Source organism: Anser anser (genome assembly GCF_964211835.1).
Source record: "Anser anser genome assembly, chromosome: Z".
Taxonomy (NCBI): Eukaryota; Metazoa; Chordata; class Aves; order Anseriformes; family Anatidae; genus Anser; species Anser anser.
Window position 1 is genome coordinate 69783355 of NC_139723.1, and position 20695 is coordinate 69804049.

The 20695-nt window shown below is 36.8% G+C and overlaps 1 protein-coding gene and 1 long non-coding RNA gene across 13 annotated transcripts in view; one reads left to right on the forward strand and one right to left on the reverse strand.

Annotated features, from left to right (window-relative positions):
* The window catches only part of ARL15 (ARF like GTPase 15), a 216987-nt gene that overhangs the window by 122489 nt on the left and 73803 nt on the right, over positions 1-20695 (forward strand). The window lies entirely within an intron of this gene.
* The window catches only part of LOC310889975, an 87858-nt gene that overhangs the window by 25036 nt on the left and 42127 nt on the right, over positions 1-20695 (reverse strand). Inside the window, exon 2 of the long non-coding RNA XR_014576954.1 lies at positions 1-20695. This exon is cut by the window's left edge and continues 25036 nt beyond it; it is cut by the window's right edge and continues 15973 nt beyond it. This is a non-coding gene — a long non-coding RNA (uncharacterized lncRNA).

Consider the following 20695-nt stretch of genomic DNA (forward strand, 5'->3'; position numbering starts at 1 on the left):
GGCATTGAACTATTTCCCCCTGTACCAGCTGAAGATGGCTTGATGGGTTACAGTTTCTCTCTGTGTGGATGCTGGCTGGACTTGGAAACTTTTTGCATTTCCTTAGCTGTGTCCAAGCTAAAAGTTCTACAGAAAAATGTCCTGATTAACTTGATGCCAAAACCAGTGAGCTAATTCCTGGACACTGTTTGGTAGTCAGTGTTCCAGAGATCATTCCCCAAAGGCAGTTTCTCTGAGGCCACTCTGTTTTGCAGACTAGGGAAGTTTACCAACCTAGACATGTGTCATTTTGTACCAGTTGGCCTCAGTTCCCCAGAATACTCATGAACAAATTTAATTCCCTGCTACAGAAGGAATTATGATTTGAAACTCATCTACACTTGGTGTTAGTGAACAGGTAGTCTCTAGTAATTTCATCTAGTTACTCTATAAACAGCATGGATGAAACTGCTCATGTATACAGAACTGCATATATGGGGTGGCTTTTCTAACCTACATGATGCTTGCATTAATATTATTGTTCCCTTCATTTTATTTTCTTCTTCTTTTGGAAGTCAAAATGTCTGTTGTGTTTTCCTTTGCTCATTTCAGTTCAAATTTTACCCTCTTGATTTCAGCTGGTTATCAGAATTCATGCATCCCGATTCAAGTCAGCATAGAAATACCAGTTTCTAACAAAACTTCATACAAATGTTTGCATTTTAATTAAGCAATGAAAGATCTATATCAGATATTTTGACTTCAGGTATAAATATTATTAAAAAAAACACACTCTAAGGTGATTTAAAAAAAATAATTAAACTTCTGACCATTCTAAACAGCTTCTAAAGCAAAAAGAGTGGACATGCATAGACATTTGCTTGTTTCTTCTTTACAGGAATACAAGTAGCACTAGCGCTTGATCTCCTCTGTACTTTTGTATGAAAGCTAGAGTTCTGTCCAAATATTTTCACTGACTTGGCTGTAGAAGGAAATGCTGGCTTGGACTCTAAACTCTAAATAGGACCACTGTGAGTAAATTGGTCTTGTGCACATTTTATATACGCAAGAGTTAAATCTTTGGTGTAATATAGCACCAGTTATAAGTAAACAGGCTATGATTTCAGTGCTAGACACTGCCTTAAGGCAGAAGAAATTACACTGTCATGCAGAGGATATGTAGCTGCTGCTATTTTGGTGTTTGATTTCTTCACTGTCACATAGTTGAAAGCTCTCCAGGAGAGGAAAAAGTATAAACCCTTAAGGGAAGAAAATGACCATCTTAGAGAGGATATAGAAGTGAGGAATAGCATATATACTTTAGTACTTGTAACTTACTTCTATATATCTATTAATTCTTAGTGAAAGCATTTGCTCCCAAGCACAATATGCTTCCAAAACCTGCAGATATACTGATTAAATATTTTAATCAATTACAGGGCTAGTTATCATCTGACCAATGGAAGTGCTCTTCACGCTCTTAAAAATGCACGTTTTAATCATAGGTATGGCTTTTAATGTACAAATATAGTTGTCGCAAGTTTTGAAGAAAATTCCTGGAAGTAGCCAGTGTTGAAAAATGTTTGTAATAGCATATGAAAATATATAAACATCACCTGTGTCATTGTATATTTCTCCAAAAGAGTTAGGGGTTTTAGTCCTAAATTTATAAGTTGGAGATGTGAGTTACTAGGTTGTTTTAAATATAGTGCTGCTACTAATGAGTGAATGAATCACTAACAAACTTCTGGGAAAATATCCTTAAAAAGTTCTAAAACACCTGGGAGGTACAAGGCATATGTAACAGAAGCCTTCAGAAAGTATTACAGAATCTAGAGTTAGCTGCCAGTAAATCTCACTCAGGAACTAAAAGATCTCTGACCTACCTGAGGATGAAGTATAATTGTAAGCAACAATACCCAAGATCACTTTGCATGTCTTGCCCAGCCACTTTCAAACATCTTGGTGCCAGAATGATAACTGCCTGCATTCTTGCATAGAAATTGACCCCACTTTGGAGAGGATGCTGGGACCAATTTGTGAGGAATGAGTAACAGGGCTTAATATATACAGTTTAGCTGCGTGTAGACTAAGAAGGAAACAGCTGTCTGTAAATATTTGAAGAATATTAAGAAAGGAAAAGGGACTGTTCTGATATGTATCGTGATTGAAATGAATATTGATGACATTAAACAAAAGGAAGATGTTCGTGTATGGGATATTGTAACTATTCTGATGGATTCTTCTCTCAAATACTAAGGAATCTCAAGAGAAATGTTATAAAGCCCGGGAATTATAAACTTTAAAATTAGAGCAGGAAAAGTATTAGAGTTTTATTGTAAGAAGTTGTCTAGCATTAGGAAGGTGACAAAAAAAAATGTTCCTCAAAATACTTTGCTACATTTTTATTGCCTTTTCTTCAGTGTTTCCAGAATACAGATAGGAATGACTCCCAGTAGCTTTGAAAGGGAACTGAAAACTCTTCTTTTTAAAATGGGGTGGAAAGCTAAGAAGCTGACTGGGGGAAGAGGAAGAAGAGATGTGCCGACAAACTTCTGAAATTTTGTTTTCACATGGAAACAAGAGGTTTCCTAACACAAACAAGTTGTTCAGAATCAATGGTAACTGCTGGTGGAAAAACACCTGTGCTGCTTCCACAATATATTCAACTATATAGGGAGTGAAATATTGAGATAAACATAGTTTTCCATCACCCTGTAGTGTTTGATTTTTATATTACCAGGAAACCTTGTTATCAGCAATGAGAATGTATTCCTAAAAAGTAGATTTCAGCATCTGATTTCTTTAAGGGAATTTTTTTTGGAACAAAGTATTTTGTTGAATTTAAAGGAACTGGACTGAGCAAATCCATTCTGTCTGGAGAAGTAGTGTTAAAACTAGAGCAAAAGAAATCTGCAGAAAATCTTGCTTGGGCAAAAATAGCTAAATAGATGAATATATCTGTTGGGTATGCCTGACACTTTCCATTTTTAATTGTAATATCACATAAAACTGTTTGGGAATGTGGGAAATTGCAGAGTATGTGCTTTGTAGTCTTTCAAAATTATGACAGGAAGAGTATTACTTTATGACAAGGGATATGCAGAGTGCCACAGAACACATCTAAATGCTTTTTCTCTGAATTAACAAATTAATCCCAATACTTTAATTTTGGAGTGTACTTGGTGGTCGTCTTGGTAGAATAAAGTCCAACCGCCTGATGAGTTCAGGGCTAACCAAAAAATTAACTATATTACTGAGGGCATTATCCAAATGCCCCTTGAACACAGACAGGCATGGGGCATCAGGCACCTCTCTAGGAAGCCTGTCCCAGTGTTTGACCACCCTCACAGTAAAGAAATTTTTTCACAATATGCACTCTGAACCTCCCCCGGTGCTGCTTTGTGCTGTTCCCTCACGTCTGTGATCAGGAAGTTGCAGAGAGCAGTGAGGCTGCCTCTGAGCCTCCTTTTCTCCACTATACACAGTACACTATAAATTTCCATCAGTAGAAAGAATTAGGGGAAAAAATGCAATCGGAAGTATGTTTTGTGTGGAGGCTTAAATTTTCACTGTAGTTGCTGGGACCAGTTAGTTGCAGGGAATAAATAGTAAGGGTTCTGTTCTCAGTTCTCCCTCATCAGTTGTAACTTGGGTTATTAGCTTAGCCTTGTCCAAAACCTTTTCATTCACTTAGTCGTATCACAGGCTTACATTCCCCACTTCCTTGCCACTTTGTTTCTACCATCTTTTTGTCATAATATATCTTAAGAGTGATAGACAGATATCTCATGTAATGAAAAAGGTTTAGCCTAAATGAATGAATCCTGCTCTAGTATTTTCAGTGACTGTATTTTTTAATACAACAAAAACAGTTCTATATTTGTCTTTTAAATCTCGTGCTAATTTCAGATGGGGTAAAGGTATCTCCTTCTGCATTGTGAATGACAGACATGTTGTATCATTCTGATAATTTTACAAAGGATGCTAAATTCCTTCACTGTGGCTCAGAAGATACTTTGCAGCAAACTGATGTGATTCTGATCTTCTGTTGTATGGTTATTGTTTTTAAGCCACAGAAAGAATGGATTTTATCTTCCAGTCATGCCAATGTATCCTCTAACTCCCCAGCTCTCTGGAAAGAGGAAAAATTGAAGATGGCTTCCTTATCCTGTCAGATTTGGACCATGTTTCTTTGTTATTTCACTTTTCCATCTTGTGCTGTCTGTTGAACTGACAGAATGTTTTTATCCACAGTTTGATCACAATTTCATGAAGAAGTAAATGTTGTATAGAATAACGTTTTCTCCCCAATGTTTTTCTAATATTTAGAAATAACTTGTTTCTATATAGTTATATTTCTATTTAACCAAAATTTTAATGAGGCAGTATATTTCTGCTATAGAAGAATGAACTCTGAAATATTTATTGACTCATCTGGAAAAAGTGTGTGCATATCTGAGTTGTGTGTGTGTACATGTATATATACACTTTTTAAAATCACAGTTAAAGTCATCAACATGAACTTGAAACAGATTATATCAGTCTAGCTATTAGCATTGTCAAGAACTATCCTTCATAATAATGTAATATACATCTCAGGATACTGGTGATATATCCAGGCTAATGTTTTTCTCCTCTATTTTCCATCATTATTCTGTCATTTAAATGAAGTCAGCATTTCATATGTAACTTTGAGCTGACAAATCCAGACTTTAAGCTTTAGCTTGAAGCAAAAATTAATAAATACTTCTGTACCAAATTGTGTTCCTTATGTGTATCGAAGTGTCACTGAGCTGCATTCAGTTCGCTAAAAAAGGGAAGGCAAAGAGAAGATGATAGACAGATTTTGTAACAGATAAATAAATAGGTGCATAGTGTTATGGTGTATTTAGGTTATGCCAAGCTTTGTGGAGTAGATTGGATTAGCCCATTTTCTTTCCAAACAAAAGCATGTGTGAAAGTTGTATGGATACCTGTTTTAATGCCCTTGTTTCTTCACAAATGGAGATACACTGTTGCAGATGTACTCTTTGTTCCAGCAGCTGCTGTTTTAGGCTGAGAAACCGTGCTAGAGCAACAGAGTTGCTGAGATAACCACTCAATTGCTGACCTGTATTTTTCAAACCTATTTACAGTTTCAGACTGACATTTAAATAAGACAAGTACTTCTAGTGTTACTAGAAAAACTAAAGTCTTCCTATGTGTTAGTATGAAATAGCATTGGGAAATTCCTCAGCTTGTACAGAATACGCTGTACAAATTCTCAGGCCTCTCCATCAGCCCCCATTTTACAGACAACTTGAAAGTATTTTTCACTTGGCGTAATTATTAGGGTGGAGTCCTTTTAAAATGCATTCAGCTGTTGTTTTGGGAATTTAGTGATCGGTCTGTTTCAGCATCCAGAAATGGAACAACCTATATAATGACTGAGTGAAACTATTTCTTTTGCAATGCTGAGGTGAGGTCTGAGTTCTCAATTTCAGTCAGGATGTGTCGAGGGAACTGTCAGGGCGGGGGGGGAGGGGGAAAGCTTTGAATAAGGACATGTTGTTTTAAGTAAATTTCAGGACAAATTGAACTTGAACAATCCACTCAGATCTGAATCCATAAGAGAATGAAGCATTTCAGATTAAAAGTCAATTCTCCCAGAGTAAAATTTCTCTTATATGAAACTTCGTGGAGTTTATAGATTTCAAGATCCAAGGTAAGGGTTGTATCTACTCCTGTATCTGTGTTCTATAACGATCACACTTTAGGAGGATAGTTGATGATATGACACATTTATAGTACCTTGAGAAAACTATAAGGTGTCTGCAAAACATAGTCAAATAACAATATTTCTGGCCCATACTGGGTGGAAGAAGGGCTTTCAGTGTGTCTCAAGATGCATATTCTCGCCATATGTGTTGTTTACAGGTACTGTTAAAATACAAGTTCCTCAGTAGTACTGAAAGATCTGTCAAAGTTGATTATTTCACTGTTTTTCAGTACTAGTTTAGAGGATTGCAAGCTTTTTTTGTTGCATTGTCTTATTGAGATTTGTTTCTTTTTATGTATGCGGAACCAAATGTGTAACAGACGTCTGGGTCACTGTGCTGTTATAACTTTGTGCTGCTCTACACATTACATGAAAGAAGCAAGACCTTTCTATATATGTAGGTAAACAGTGTCTTTAAAAGAAGTATAATCATGTTGGTACTTAGTTTTTTAGCTCTTCCATAGAAATATCCAGCCAGCAGTATTCTGGTGTCATATCTGGAGGTTACAGAGAAAACTACCGCTCTTCTCCAATGTTTTCAGTCATCCTAGGAAAAACTACTGGAAGGAAGACCATGCAGCTCCCCACCACATCCCTTTTTTCCCCCACTATGTTTTGTATTAAAGATGATAGCTAACACCTTTACTGTCACAAGTAGTGTCTATTTTAAGATAAATGCAAATTGATAAGAAGGGGCGAAGTTCTGGGGAAAAAAAAAAAAAAAGGAAGTAAAAGATCTTAGATTTTATGTCTCTGAGTAGGATTTTGCCTGGAATATGTTTGCATGAACCTGAGAAGACTGTGTGTAGTATCAGGATGGCCAGGTACAATGCTGTTGTTATCGAGGTAAAAGCAAATGAATTGAGGAGTCTGCAGTCTGTGCACGGGCTGCTGTTGGCATGTGACAAAATCACTTGTCAGTATACATCCCTCTTACCTGTGGTTAGTTTGAGCTTTTATTTGAACCTGAACTCTTAAAACCATTTGGCTAGTTTATGCTGAAGATCCTGATGGCAGTATCTGAGAGATAATTAAGCTCCTGCATGTGTAGAAATAGGTGGCTGGGTGGAGATGAGCCTACGAAGTGTCCTAGACAAGGGAACAATGCAGCATGGATGCCAGTGGTCATAGCTGTACAGAAAGTCTCAGCCTGTGCCCAGGAGAGATGCTTCAGAAAATCTGGCCTTGTGTCAGTGATGTGGGTTTAATTTTTTTTCTTAAATAACTCTCACACAGATACCCTATTGACTTGGTTGTTTAAGGATGGTTTGAAATGCACATACACACACACCCCTCTGAATTCATCCCCTAAAAAGTAGCTTGTTCCAGCTTGTTTTCCTGTCTTTATTTCCACATCAAGCATATTTGGCCTGGTCTTATAGTTAAAAATGAAAAAAAAAATACAAAAAAAAAAAAAAAAAAACAAAACAGGACAGTCTCTCTAAAAGCCTGGATTGTTGCTCCTATTGACCTTGGCAAAAAGAAGGTGCTTTGAACTTAGTAACATGAGTTTTTTTTATTAACCTTTTAATTGCACATTACATGTGTTCTCAGATGCAGCGTGTGAAGTACCTGGTACACAAGCAATGACAATCTGTATAACAGGAGGGCGCTGTGCTCCCCAGATACCTGTCTGGGTGGGCAGTGTCAGGTCAGCTGCCTGGCTGTGTCTCTCCCTTTAATTTTGGGGCTTGCCTGCCTTTTTCAAAAGTCCCTTACTCCTGTTGATTTCTTCACAGTTTTAATAAACTGTGGCATGCTACAGGAATTAATCCCAAATACTCATTGTTTGTTGTTGTACAAGTCTACATCTAAAACAACTTGTGGAAACCTAAGCTTGATCTTGGCAAATGTGAGGAGGTTTCCTCAGGAAAAACAAAGATGAAAACTTAAATATTGTAATTAAAATGAACTGGGTAAAAGGTGAAAACAGTCTATAAAAAAAATTCTCAGTCTCGCATTAAAACAAAGGAGTAAATACAAAGACTCCATATACAATCTTTCTTGGCTTTGCAGGTTGCTTATAGAAGTTTGAAGGTCATCCAGTGAAAAGTGGTTGATTTTGGATTTAACTTATTACTTTATTGTGCAATTACTTTTACTGGCTCTACTGCTTGGACTGTACTGGTTGGTTGGTGTCTGCTGCTTCCAATTTGCAAAAGGCAATGGAGGTATTTCCAAGGTTTGCAGGTTTTTTCACTGCAAGCTGGGACATACTGTAGCTGTCACAGTGAGAATAGATGCAAAATTAAAGCACATTTAACACAGGAATTGGGTGACGAAAGCTTCCTCTGTGCGTGCTTAAAAATGAAATGTAGTATGTTCTAATAGCCATTTGACAATTTGATTTATTACCAATTTATAAGTTCTAAAAGGATTTGGCTATTAGAATAACATCTGTATATTTCGTGTTACATTATCCTGAAGAATTTGATGTTCATGGATTATGTTAACTGTTTCTGGACCTTCTCCTGGAGGAGGCCAGGGATCAGTTATTTTCTTCATCTGGTCACCCCATCAGTCATTACAGGTGCCTTTCTCTGTAGTTATAGTGTTGAAGCAGAATCATATTGTTAGCCTTTTACTCACCCTCGTAGTTCCTTTTTCAACTTGGGTAAACAGTGAGCAGGTTCTTGCTTTTTGATCTATATAAAGCCTCCCCTCTTAGACCTTGACAGTTAGGCTATAAAATTAGCACAGGAGCTGGGAAAAATGCTGCTGTTAGCAGTTTGTTTGTTCATATATACAAGTGAGAGGTGAGACAACTCTATAGAGATTAAATATTACTTTGTTTTTTCCTCCTGACCCCTTATCTATCTGTTTTCATGTGGATTCACATCACAGGGTGCTTCGGAATAACACTTTTTCCCATTAGCTAAATGAAAGGACATGAATTTTATTGCTACCTGTTCTTTATCAAATACAGTTCTGAATTGATCAATTGATACATTATATTGAAATGCCATTATTAGCACCAGGTCACTGTGAGTCGTACAGTCATGACGGTCTATAGGAAGGCAAGGTTTGTAGAGAGAGATCAACTTTGGGTGGATCAGGAATACAGAGGCTCTTCTCCATGTTAATAATACTGTAAGTTTTAGAATACGTCAGTTATTGCTTCAGTCAGGCTTCCCTGCAAACGTAGTCTGTGTAATAGGAAATATTCAAAATACAGACTTTTAGTAGAATTATAAATGTAGATGTAGCACATAACTTGTAGCTTTCCTCTACCTAAAGGACTTTTGTTTAAACTACATTTCAATGTCAAATTAGATTTTCTACATCAAGACCAGTACATCGAAGTTATTTTATCTTCTCTCTTCATCTGTGGCTTTTTCTGTTCTATTCATTTAAGACAATCCTCCACCACTACCTCCTTCACAGTGGTGCATCTTAGAATCAGGTAAGTGGATTTAATTTGGAGTATTTAAGAAAGAATAATAAACATACTAAGGTGATGAAAGAAGTGAAGACTACGTTTCATTTTGTCGGTAAATGAAAGCTTAAGAATGTATAGGTTGAGCTAATGTAATATATAGGTTGAACATTTTCAACACTGATTCTTCTGTGTTTTGTTTTTTTATTTTTCCCTACAATTTTAAACCTTTTTAAAAGGGTATGTAGAGGAATACAGAGTGGGACTACAGTGATTTCTTTATCTCAGGCAGTTACGTTACTGATTAGTTGCATTTAGGTTTGCATTAGGTTTTACAGTGCCTGGGTAAGAAAACAGTAAGCTGAATAAGAGAACCTGGAAAAGCTCTAGGTTGTAGGTATTCAGAGATCATGTACCTTTTTTCTTGGCATTGAGTTTCCATGCAGAAACAGCTGCCTTAACTGATTCTGTAGATGTCTTGTTTGTACTTTTTGTCAGTCAGTTTGTAACTTTCTCTCTAAAGAATGACTTTTTTACTTTAACTGTAATATTTCAATATTTTTAGGATTTCAGAAGTGTGAAAGTGAAACATCAGCTATTTTTGAGGCTATTTGTCTGAAATGTGCAGCACAGGTATAACATGTTCCCGAAACCAAAGAAGGGAAGGGCTACTCTTAGTAACATCCATTCAGAGCATTACATTTAAAGCTATTCCTCCATTATTTTCCTGTAGTCAATATTTGTACTTTTACTTTTGTTACTTACACACATGCTCTGGCTAGCAACAAATAGCAGTCTCAGACCCCATGGACTACTAGAATGCTCTGAGTACTGCATACGTTATGGTCCCAAGTGGGAGAGGATGGATTGACAGGCTGAAATTATTAAAAAAGAAAAAAAAAAAAGTGAAAACAAGCTACTGGGAAATACGTGTTGCTCAAGAGATAAAGGGCAGTTATGCCTCTCTGCTTCATACCTAACCTAGGCTGCATGAAAAATATTGAAGGAACATAACCTTACCAAAATGGTATTCCTGGATAAGGCTTTCTCTTCAGGAAAAGGAAGAAGGAGAGAGCAAATTGAGCCAAATGTTGGTTGGGCTCCATTGTGTGCTGGTGGAAAACCTCTATGGATCACACCACAGACTGTGTTGTGGCAATACTGGAGAAGAATCAAGCCTTTTGCTTCCCATAAGTATGTATCTTCTTTATCAGTGAGTTGATCAGAGGGGTTTATGCTTCACATTTGCTATAGATGATCTTAGAAAACTTTTGATACATCAAGGATAGAACAGAGCAAGAGCGGGTGTTCATACTGTAATCGACCTTACTAAAATTCACACTAATGAAACTGAAGTCTTTCTAATCTTAAATACATTTCCCAATGTATTTTATAAATTGTTTATATTTTCTTCCTTGGTGAATTTTAAGTTGAGTGTATTTTTTTAAATGTGTTTTAAATAGTGGCTCTAGACTTGTTGGTATTCATAGTAGACACATCTAAACATAATAAATCCCCTTTTGGCAAATACCATATTCTGTAGTTGAGCTAAAGATACTCTTTGCTATAGAGCCTTAGGGATTACACCTGAATTTCATTAAGGAAGTCTAAGTAATATCCAGAGGAATCTCCCCATGTAGAATTGCTTCGGACTGGTTAGGACAAGATGGGATGCAGCTACCAGCACCGCCCCGCACCCCCCCCCCCCCCCAAGGATTTGTGTTGTTTGCTTTTGGTAAGAATAAAAATTGTATTGAGATGAGCAGGATATTGTCTGTGAATAATTCGGAGAGTGAAGACAGATCTATTGTGCTGGAGTCACATTTTCAAGGAACCATATGTTTTATACATATTTTTGGAAATAAAACGGTCAGATTTTAACTGAATACAAAGAGTTGATGTACAATACAGGATATTGGGAAATAGGTTTGCTATAAGAACACCAGTTAAGCTCAGTCTGTGTAGGAGAGTGAAAATTCGGGAACTTTATTCATTGATCATATTATGGTCCATTTATCTCCAGAAGTGTTGATGCTAGAGGCTGTTCCCCATAGATTATTTGTTTACTCTGTGAATGCTCAGGAAGGGTCCCTGGTTATTTCATCATCTGTTTCCCTTTTCGGGAAAAAGATGCAAAAATGATTAAGGCCTTTATTCTATGATTTTGTTTTGTTTATTTATTTAGGAAGTCCTACTCATGGTAGCCTTAGGTGGAGAAAGGAAAAAGGGAAGACTAATTTACCTGCTGCTATGCATAACAGAGCCCACTTTTAGAACTGAATTATGTACGACAGGTGTTAAGGGTATTGCCTGTGCTTAATCTCCTGCCAATTTAGAAACATGAGAGGAAATTTTCATCTTGTCTGAAACAAAATGCTTGACACGGAGTTCGAGATACTCATTATTAATCTTATGTGCTGAGTTTTCACTGTGCACCATATATAATCTCTATCCTGGGATTTTACATGTTAAATCTGGAGAGCTGTTGAAGACCAATAGATCAGTCTATTGGACTCTGTTGGAGATCAGTCCAAAGCTTGAAGTCTCTTGATGCTTCCTTTCTCACAACCTCCTTTTGCATGCTGTAGAAAAATTCTTTGTCACAGTTTTCTGTAGAGAATTTAGTTCTGAAACTGAACATTCAACTACCTGGATTGGAAATTTATAAACAGATTTCTTTTCTGGGAACACTTACTTTCAATGTTTGTCAATTTTTTATAGCTTGGACTAGACACAACTCTGTGATGATGATATCGGTTGTGCAAATGTATTCCTGCAGGGAAGACCTTTAAAAGTTTACAGAAGAATTCTGTACAGAAGGTCTGTTTAAGATTCTAACTAGGTCAAATCAAGGCTTATAGACAGAAAACTTTTTTTTTTTTTGGGGGGGGGTAGTGGTGGGGACTCTTCATTTTCTGCTTGTTTGGCCAACAATTCCAGGTTGTCATGCAATAATGAATTGCCTCTCATCAAGCTGATTGCTTCTGTAACTAAATAGATATGTTTTTCTCCATCTGAGAAAATGCATTGCAAAAGTATAAAGTGGCAAGTAATGAAAGTTAATGCAATTAATAACTCTATTGTATATAAAGTTGGATAGTGATAATGTGCTGAAGACTCAGGTAAGCCCTGTTTATTCTACATGATATTTCATAGTTAATGAACAGCTCTATTTAATTAGTTGTTAGAAGTTGTAATCTTAATAGATTTATTACCTCTAAATCGCGTTCACATTTGAAGTCCTTTGTGTTTAAACAACTTATGGCGTTTTTACAAATGTATCATCAGAACCATAGATTTGGTTGTGTAGCAAGATGAAGATTCATGAGAAAAATGACCCTGAGAAGTCACGGTTTGCTGTTTTATCATGAAGATGATTTCCAGCTTTTCAGGAAGACGCACAGATTTGCTGTACTTCTGGTAATCAATGGTAGTGCTTTCTGCTTTGAAAAGCTCTTGGTTACTTCCAGTTACTTCTATTTACTTCCTTTTCATCAAAAGAAAGGTAGAAAGTAGGAGGGAATCTTTTGCTGGCCCCTTCAAAAGTTTTGGAGATTTGAGCAAGTTATAAGCTGTTGAAAATTGTCATAGTCTGTCTAGCTTTTCTTTTGTACAGTGTGTTCCTGGCTTGCTGCCAAAATCACTAAGCATTATTAGCACAACACTTGAACCATCTTAGTGCCTTGCGTCAGTATGACACACAAAATTTAAACTCCAGACAGAACGCAGATAAAATAGTGGTGGCTACGACTGCAGCTGCTTTCCTCCTTCTAAATACCCTTTGGCCCAGACAAAGGTGTCCTGGGGCAGGTAATCAGAAAAGCATGAGATCAAGTGTCATGTCTGCTGACTGATGTTAATAATCTGTGCTTTCATAATCACTTGTTACTGAGAAAGGAATTCTGACCTACCCAAGGCTGTTCTGCTCACCCTGCTGTAAATCCTGCTCCTCTTCCTCTGAAGGTACCTAAACACCTTTCAAAGCCTAGCCCATAAACTGGGAATAAAGCCCTAGGGAGGGGTTTTGCCGAGCATCTAGCATTGTTCCCACTGAAGTCAGATGCGTTCTTGTAATTGTGAATTTTAGTGTAGGATAATTAAACTAACACTGAGAACTTCACGCTTTCTAGGTGGTTGACAGAAAAGAAGATCCCTGCTGGTTAGCCACGGAGTGTCAGGCAAATTACATGATTAGACTTTCTTAATTTGGTCTAGCCTGTACATATAAACAAAGAAATCATTCTTTGCCAGAGGCTGGCCAGTTGCATGGAATGAAGGAGACAACTTTACAGAAAATAGTGTTTGATGTATATTGTTTTACTATCTTATTGGCAATTAGGAAAGCAAAATGCAGATTGCATAAGCAGCTGTCATTTTTGTCACTTTGAGTCCTCGTTTCTACAACCTTGCTGAAATTTCAGGAGATGATAACTGGTACAGAGTCTTCAGGTCAATTTGTGGGGAGATCTAACTGCTGATTCTTGCAGACTTGCTTTTAGAGAAAGACCTTTATATTTGTTTCAAACGGTGAGACAGATGCAGGATTTTGGCAACTGGTTTGATCCACATTCAATAATTTTTATTAAAATATGAATGGCAAAAGAATGATGTTAAAGCCGGCTTGAACCGAGATGCAGCAAAAGGCTTTTTGGAAATACTTGTTAGGTTAGATAAAGAAGGAGTGAACCTGACAATGCCGCTTCTGATTCTGACGTGTTGCATTCATTCATGGAGCATGTGCCAGTTTACTAGTTTGAGTTTGTGGCTTTGTGTTATACTTTTTTTTTCTTATGTCTACAAATTCATAGAAATCTTGTAGGCCAGATGAAATCATTTAGTGGGGTAGGTGTGACCAACAGGCTGGATGCTTTCCATACCTGCTTTAGAAGAGAAATCTTCAATGATCACGCCTGGGAGTTAGGACTGCTCTGGTCATATTTCCATTTTAACAATCAGGTTGTATCTTACGGAAAACAACCATTAGAAAAAAACTAGAAGCCTTTTAAGAATATGGCATGGAACGAAGGAAACAGGAGACTAGAGTGTAAAATATCTAGATGTCAAATTTATCTATTTATCACAAAATGTAGATGAGAGGATGAAGATGAAGAGAATGAATAAACAGCAGATGGAAATCATGTGGACTGGAGCAGGCTAGGAAAATAATTATTTTCTCATTAAGTATGACTCCTTGCATTTTTTTTCAAGATTCCCCATGCCTTTTTGAGCATCTTCTCTAACCAGGTCATGAAGAGCCTCATGATGATGTCCAGAACATGTCTTTTGTTTTCTGCAGTGCCCCATTTCTTGTCATGTTGGGAACATTTTTCTAATAAATGGTTTTAGTATTTTCGCCTTACCATCCTCTGGGAGTGAATAATTCATTTCCAGCAGACCTGCTTTTTGTGTGCTCAAACTTAGGTTAACATGTGCCAAAATAACAATGATTTGCCAATGTCTCTTGAATTTGTTTATGAGCAAAGAGAAACATTGGCTGTGATGCTTTTTTTTTTAAGTGTATGTGGCAATATATTTCATAGTATATCTGAAACGTAAGTAAACATTGCAATTCCAGGTTAACAGTTTCAAACTTATAATTAAGTAAAATAAGTTCATTTTAATGTAATGATAATGCTGGCAGATAAGATACAGTTTTCTATGACAAATTAGGTCTTTTCACTGATATGTTCTGTTACTTTCGCTGAAGTTGGCTGCCTGGACAAATTTTTTCCCCTTTTGAAAAGGGAGAGACATCTTGCTTACCTATTCTCCAGTTCACCATTTGATAAAGTATGTTATTACAGTTTGTGGTATTTTTTCTTCCCTGTAAGTCTAGAATTTGCTGTTCTCAATCTAAAAATTATTGGATACCTTTCTCCTGATGGATGTGTCTGTGCTGTTGCACATGGTTTGTGTCATCATAGACTAGATTTAATGCACAGAGTTAAGTTTTGGATTAGCAATGTAACTACCACATCAAAATCAATAATTTCCTTTTATAGAGGTGAGGAAGAATAATAATTGCAAGTCAAGGCCTAAGTTTATGCAAATGCCTCTGAAATTCTAAACACATCATGTCCTAAATCAAAGTAGTGAGTTTATTCTGATAGTTGTCTTAAAAAACAAACACACACACACACACAAAAGACTTGGAAATTTCCTTTTTAATCTGAGTGGAAAATTTCCTTGTATGAAAGAAAGATAATAGGGAAAACCTTCCGAATAGGACAGGAATGGTCAGTTTTCCCATTTCGTGTTCAAATGCTTGATGAAAACCCACGTGCATACACCAGACCTTCTATAAATTAAAAATGTAGAAGAGTTTAAAGGCTCTAGAATGCAGAATACCTGGATCTACCCACAAAGTTGTTTCCAAATGACAGTGAAGCATCATGGTGGATGATGTAACTTTAGGAAGTATGCCAGTAAAGCTATCATTTAAGGCTTGTCTACATAGAGAAATAACCCAAAATAGATACCAAGGAATAGCTCTTCTACAGTAGCTCTCTGAAAAGATGTCAAGAGTGCTTTTTTTAGTCCACTTTGAAAGTGGATTAAGCTAAACTACAGAAAGACTTTTAGTAGGATTGTCTGTGGGGGAGTTAGAGTGGAATAGCTGTGGTACTTCCATGTTTTTACAATCACTTCCCCACCTACACAAGTCTGCAGAACAGTTTTGAACATTTTATACCTGTTCTTATTTGAATTTGTCATTTTAGTACTTAGTAGAATTTTTCTTTTGAGTTTGTGACAATGTACTACTTCCAAAAACGTTTCAACTGTATTTATGAAGTAATTAAGAGGCATATGAAGACTCTGAGTGGATACTATTCTAATTTAATGCTGGTCATTAGTAGTTAAGTAAGCCACATAAAAACATTGATTCTAAATTTCTACCTCATATCTGACAGCAGAATACAGGGAACCCAATTCAACATGTATAATTTTCAGAATGTTAATAAAGCCCCTGTATTCTTGGCACAGAGGAAGACAAAAACTTTACAAATAAGCCATGAGTCGGGTTCTGAACTTCTTCATCCTTAAGGCTGAATCCATGTAGCAAAGCAAAATACGTATCGTGAACATGGGTTCAGGAACAGCAGCCTAATACATTTTAACACCAGCCTAAGAAAAGTATCATTGCGTATTTAATGGACAAACAGAAGGAAAAAAGATGATGCTCAGCAGCATCACACTAGAAGAACTGAAACTGTGAACAGGATGCAACTCAGTTTGTCATCCTTGTGGTTAAAATCCCAAGAGATCCTCCCGATACTCAAAAGTGTAATTTTGTAAGTGCATCAAAAATTACCATTTCCATCAAAGATGCCTTGTAGGTGGATATATTATTCTAATGTATCATTTTGCATGTTCTCAATAAGATTAACTTGCTTCATAGTAAAAATGCCATGTTCAAAAGCTTTCAACTGTACATATTATATTAGGGTTCAAAAGATGATTCGTAAACAGAAGAGAGCCTATTTCATAATGAATCCTTTTCAAAAAGTGGATTAAATATGTTCTTCTGTGCATAAAGGAAATTCCTTGTTATTCCAGTAACACTTTCTCATATTGTCCTTCAAATTGGATGCTTCAACCTCTTCAGCAGAAAAGATCTCATGTGCCAGTAAGTGTTCAGGACAAACAGAATCTAAATAACACTAGAAAGGCACATCATCCCACTGGGAAACTACAAACTGTTTTCTGTGTTCCTTGGCAAAGACACAGGCCCCAACCCATAAGTCGGGTACTGTGTGAAAAATACTGGTGGAGACTCAGCAATGGGGAAGATGCCCATAAAATTCCTAGATGGGTCCCATCTAGGAATGAGACTTTTAAACCTGGACAAATGTTGGCTGCATTGTTCTTATGCTGCCAAATTCCAAAACCTTTGGTGCAAAGGCGCTCCAAGCCCTGGTTGAGAACTGACAGATTTTGGTGTTTGCAGCTTTGGACCTGCACTGACCACAGCAGCCTGCTGCAGCCAGGGCTCTGCAGTGATCCGAGTGCACAAGGCGACATGGCTGCAGGGTCTTTCAGGCTTTCCCTCCATGAAAACCCCATTGCTGTACAGTTCTTCCTGACGTTCTTTTTACATGGTAAAATCTTCATCCTTCATTTTTGTTTGCAAAATAATTCTGCAAAATACATCATTTGTATATAACAGGCAGTCTCAGTCTTAGTGATAGGATACAAATGGCTATTAATGATGAGGAAATTGTCAAAGAACAAAGTTTAGTAAAGCCAAAATAGTAAAGAAATTGATCCTACTCTATTGCCAGTTTAGTCTGCACATATTATCTGAATGTGATGCCGTTCATAGTCAAAACAACACAGGCAGCTATAATAGATTAAAACTGCTTTTCCTCTTTTTCTTCTTGAAAGACCAAACTTTTACTGTGTTTGTTACTTTGCTTCAAGAACATAGGGGTAGACTTTACGGTTTGTTTAGCCATGAAGGGATGACAGACTAGGGGGGTGGTAAGGGGAGCTTAGTTTTGGAATGTAAATACATGTAGAGCTCTTCTCCTTTTGTTTAGCATCTCTTTAAACTAAGACAAAAAAAATCAGTGAATGAATGAATAGCAGCATGGTGAAATACCTAAATGTTTGAGTTAAAATTTTTGGATGTTTGAAATCCTATTTGGATCCTTTTCCCAGATCGCAGTGCATTCATATGCACTCAGCAGGAAACTTCATGGAGATGCACATTTAGGCAGAAGGTCTTTGGCGGTGCCTTTTTCTTAACTTGTGTCTTTTCTTCTTTTGAAGAAAGTAATGGCTTAAGTCTGACTGAAGAACAATCTTTTTTTGTATGTTCCTTATAAGAATTTACTTATGGTTCACAGATTTTACCCACCGTCTATGTCTGCAATCCTTTGGATTTAAAACAGCATATATCCCACTGCAGACAACAGGAAACGCCAAATTAAAGACTTAATGACATACTGCTGAAAGAAGACAAAAGGTGACAAATTATAAAACAGCCAGCTAAACTTTTAAAGAAAACGCTGAAAAAACCCTACATTCCAACAGCTTGAAAAGGATAAGGATATTGTTACACTTGCAGATATATTAACAAAAATTAGAATGAACCATGCTGAATATAAATTTAAGCATTTTTTTTGAAAAAGTTAATGTGTTTCATTAAAAATAGTAAGAGTAAAATAAAAATAGTAATTTCCTAGGATAGTGAAAACAGAGTTCTGAGCTTAAAAAAAAGAAAGAAAGAAAGAAAAAGAAAAAACCTGAATATATTTTAACCTTGTTCTTATTGGCTACTAAATCACAGACTTCATTTTTGTCATTGTGAAACCAGTGAATGTGTGACTTCTACCCTTTAGAAATGATTAACCTCTGCTGCTGCTGCAACTGCAGTAGTGTCAGCTTTCTCCGTGATGGCACGGTGGCTGTGTACTCTGGCCTTCCAGCCTCTGGCTTGATTTACAATGGGTGGTGCGTTCTTTGATCTGTTGGAGTTGTGCAGAGATGGTGGAAGAGGAGGAGTGAAATGAGTGGCAAAGAGAAAAGAGGGGTCATATACAGATGAAAAAGCAAGGTGGCAGACCTTTCCAATCCCAGTGATGGTCTTGATCCTGTCATTTATTTAACCACTTAAATATTTGCACTCTGATGATAGATACTCTGTATTAATATCCTCGATGTCATTAATTTAATTTCGGACCATAGCACTTTGTTGGTAGCTTGGGATGTACTGCTTCTGTTTGGGAAACGGCAAGAGGAGTTCAGCTAGTAGTTATGAGAACAGCAGTGTTGCATTTGCTTTAGATACTGCTCCCAGTTCACTGTAAGGGTTCATACTCAGAGGTTACCTGCTCAGCAGTTTATCAGCACTACTCTGAAATCAGATCAGAGGGAATCTGTCACGATCTTCAGCATGAACTATAATCATGGTAGGATTATGGTGAATCTTCTTATTCATATGCTCCAAAAATTATTTGTATATTCCCATCACTGCGGCTGACATATTTAGAAATGCACAGCACCCGTTTAGTTGATAAACACTATTGATGTTTTACTTCGGAGATTTTTCTTACCTTTTGGAAAAACAGAGGAATGATTACTTGGGGTGGGGGTTTGCTAGTGGAATCAAATTACATACTAGAGGAACAGCTCTGTATTCATGATCCCATTTCTCATGAAGTGTTTAAATAGGAACACTTGCAGGCCTTTGTGAAGTGTAGTATTTACCTAGTTCAACTAGTGATGCTAAATTTCATTGCTCACATAATAATAAAACAAGCTTTTTTGTCCTCCATGTATGCCTCTAGACTCAAAAAGAACTTGCCATGTACATATATAAACATATGTATAAACACCTATCTATATTTATAAACAGTCATCTGTCAACATGCTGGGAATACTCTGACCAGTTTTATCTCCTTTTATGTATTGTCTGCATCTATCTGGTGCTTGTGTTCTTAGGTGCATTGTAAGCTTGGGGCTGGGCCGTCTTGTATAGGCAGCACCTACTGCAACGGATGCAAGTCAACAGCTGCACATGGGGCAACGCACTAAAACAAAATAATGAGTGACTGACTGGTTGTGTCAGACAAACCACTGTCACTGTGAGTGTGCAGCACTGACTGAGAAATATCAGCACTGCGCACTGATGGGATGAGTGAAATAGAGAAGAGCTATTGAATTATTTTATTTGGCGCTGCTCTGGATAATATGAGACGCCAATTTTATTTCTTTGGTTTAAAGCTGGACTGAAACTTTTACCTCCTCCTATATGGAAAAAAAGTTTGCCATTGCAAAATTGCTGCTTTTTGACTGCTGCTATTAAGCAGCTTGGTTTTTCAGTAAGGCTTGGTTTTATAAAGTGTCAAAGTCCATTCGATGTTCTTGTTTTAACATAGCGTTCCTCATACTTTTTAAGCCAAAGTGCTACTAGTCTTTTTAATAAATACATGGATAGTCGAACTCAAAAGTATAGACGTTGCTCGGCGGTCTGTGTTCTCAAGGCTGTTATGCAGGCTAGTTCTGAAGAACTGAACAGCCACTCTGTATTTATGTGCATCGTAAGAGAAACATGGATTTTTGAGCTCTCATGGGGTGGAGCTGAGTTCTTAAGAGTTGTCTGTACAGTGTACCATACAGTGGGGCCCCAGCCTTTAGTGGGGTTTGTAAATTCTGTCATGATAAAAATTAATAAAAGAGAATATTGTTGAAAAGATAATTTAGCCTTAGAGTATTGCCTTTTAGTGCATATATATATATATGCACATATATATATATAAAATAAACCCAGCTATTTAGCTATTAGTTCAGCCAAATTTTTTGTTTTAATACATATAGAACCATTTATTTGTCATTGAAAATAAAGGAAATGTTCAAATTGAGAAAAATATTCCAAATTTAATTTACAAAAAGTGAAAAGCAAAGATGAAGCATGGGAACTGATTATGAAAAAAAGTTTGTTTCTCTTATTCATATGACAAAAATTATTAATCAGAGTATTCCCTAATGATTTGCAGCATCTGGTAGAAATGGAACAGCAGCTAAAGCCTGCAATATGATAATCTTGTGGAAGAAATGAGTAACCATGAACAGTA